The sequence below is a fragment of the Gadus morhua genome, chromosome 12 (genome assembly GCF_902167405.1).
Source record: "Gadus morhua chromosome 12, gadMor3.0, whole genome shotgun sequence".
Lineage (NCBI taxonomy): Eukaryota > Metazoa > Chordata > Actinopteri > Gadiformes > Gadidae > Gadus > Gadus morhua.
This window is the reverse complement of record NC_044059.1, coordinates 13716098-13718597: the sequence shown is the minus strand read 5'-3', so window position 1 is coordinate 13718597 and position 2500 is coordinate 13716098. Positions and strand designations below refer to the sequence as shown.

Here is a 2500-nt window from a genome sequence, read left to right as displayed (position 1 = left end):
CTTCGCCTGCTTGAGGTGGTCCGCCCTCCGCTCCTGCCTGAGGGGGCCTGCCCCCTGCTCCTTCCAGAGGGGGACCGGCCTCCGCTTCTACCAGAGGGGACCCGCCCTCTGCCTGGCCTTCTACAAGAAGGGACCCGCCCTCTACCCTGTCCACCAGAGGGGACCCGCCCTCTACCTGGCCTGCCTCCTGAGGGGACCCGCCCTCTACCTGGCCTGCCTCCTGAGGGGACCCGCCCTCTGCCTGGCCTTCTACAAGAGGGGACCCGCCCTCTACCCTGTCCTCCTGAGGGGACCCGCCCTCTACCTGGCCTGCCTCTTGAGGGGACCCGCCCTCTACCTGGCCTGCCTCCTGAGGGGACCCGCCCTCTACCTGGCCTGCCTCCTGAGGGGACCCGCCCTCTACCTGGCCTTCCTCCTGAGGGGACCCGCCCTCTACCTGGCCTTCCTCTTAAGGGGACCCGCCCTCGCCTTCGCCGGCCTCCTGAAGGGTTCCGCCTTCACCGCTGCCGGTCTTCTGAGGGGGTTCTGTGCCACTGCAGGTCTCCTGAGGGACTGAGCCCTCATCGTCCTTGCCGCCGGCCTCCTGAAGGGTTCCGCCTTCACTCTGCCTCTGCTTGCCCCCCAGGCCGTCCGCCTGAGGCTCCCTGCCATGCCCTGGGGTAGTTTTCTGGACGCCCGCCTGACGTCCCTCGGCTCTGCCGCAGTCCATTTTTTTTTTGATTCCCCCCTCCTGGCGCCCCTCCACCCACCCGTTTTGGGTTTGACTTTCTTTGTTTTTTGTTTGTCGTGGGTCGCCTGGGAGTCGACCCTTAAGGGGGGGGTACTGTCAGGGTGTGGGTGTCTCCCTGTGTTTTTCCCTCCTGTGTTGATTACTGTTCCCTCCCCTAATGTGTCTCAGCTGTTCCTCGTTGTGTTTGTTATTTAAGCCCTCGTCTTTCCTTTGTTCGGTGTGCTGTCATTGTGGTTTGTGTGTGGTTTGCTGTGGTTAGTGTTGGTTGTAGTCCTGCGTGTTCCGTGTTCCTTGTTCCCTTTCGAGTTCCCTGTTGTCTCCCGAGTTCCGAGTTGTCTCCCGAGTTCCCCGATACCTGTGCCTTAGCCTTTAGGCCTGAATAAAGTGCCGTTTACCCTCAATACCGTCTGCGTTTGGGTCCTACCTGCCTGCCTGCACCTCCGCCTCCCCTAACAGTTAGAGCCCCCCCCGTTACAGCCCCCCCCCGTTACAGCCCCCCCCGTTACAGCAGCCCCCCCCGTTAGAGCCCCCCCCGTTAGAGCCCCCCCCGTTAGAGCCCCCCCCGTTAGAACCCCCCCGTTACAGCCCCCCCCCGTTAGAGCCCCCCCCCGTTAGAGCAGAACCCCGTTAGAGCCCCCCCCGTTACAGCCCCCCCCCGTTACAGCAGCCCCCCCCGTTACAGCCCCCCCCCCCCCCCCGTTAGAGCCCCCCCCGTTACAGCAGCCCCCCCCGTTACAGCCCCCTTGAGTATTCTGTTATAATGTATACTATTGTTTTTATGTTCTTGAGTATTCTGTTATAATGTATACTATTGTTTTTATGTTCTTGAGTATTCTGTTATACTGTATACTATTGTTTTTATGTTCTTGAGTATTCTGTTATACTGTATACTATTGTTTTTATGTTCTTGAGTATTCTGTTATACTGTATACTATTGTGCTATTGCCTTGTGGGGAAATGAGAAATGTTAAATAAAGCAACATGATGGAAATGACTCCATAACTCCATGTAGGACGTTTCTATACATAAATGTAAGCACTGTGGCAGTAGTAATGCAATATTTAGAAAATGTACTCTTGTACTCTTGATACTCAAGTACTTTTTAAAACAAGTACTTCAGTAATTTTACTTAAGTAGACATCTGACTGTAGTACTTTTATTTGTACTTGAGTAAAATTTAGCAAGGGGTATCTGTACTTTTACTCAAGTAAGGAAGCTGTACTCTGTCCGCCTCTGGTAGTGTGTAGTGTGTAGACGGTAGTGTGTAGCACCTTGTGGGAGGCCATCTCGCTGACTGAGTCCCTGGTCTGCAGCGTCTCCAGCTGGTCCAGACACCAGTCCAGCTCCTCCATCGTCTCCAGCGCCAGCCTCCGGGACGGCTCCTCTGGAGAGCAAAGGTCACGCCAAAGGTCACACAAAAGGTCACACCGAAGGTAACACCGCAGGTAACACCAAAGGTCACGCCAAAGGTCACATAAAATAGGACACCGAAGGTGTCAGCAGGTGAACAGCAGAGAGCAGGGGAACAGCAGGGGAACAGCAGGGGAACAGCTGGGGAACAGCAGGGGAACAGCTGGGGAACAGCAGGGGAACAGCAGGGGAACGGCAGGGGAGCAGGGGAACAGCAGGGGAACAGCAGAGAGCAGGTGAACCACAGGTGAACAGCAGGTGAACAGCAGAGAGCAGGTGAACAGCAGGGAAACAGCATCACATTCAGCCATGCAGTGGATTCTACTTCCTGTTGAGACTTCAAAATAAAAGCCTGGAGGA

At 56.0% G+C, this 2500-nt stretch overlaps 1 protein-coding gene across 1 annotated transcript in view; it reads right to left on the bottom strand.

Moving 5' to 3' along the window:
* Positions 1–2500, bottom strand: part of LOC115555341 (cAMP-specific 3',5'-cyclic phosphodiesterase 4C) — a 25625-nt gene that overhangs the window by 10554 nt on the left and 12571 nt on the right. The window lies entirely within an intron of this gene.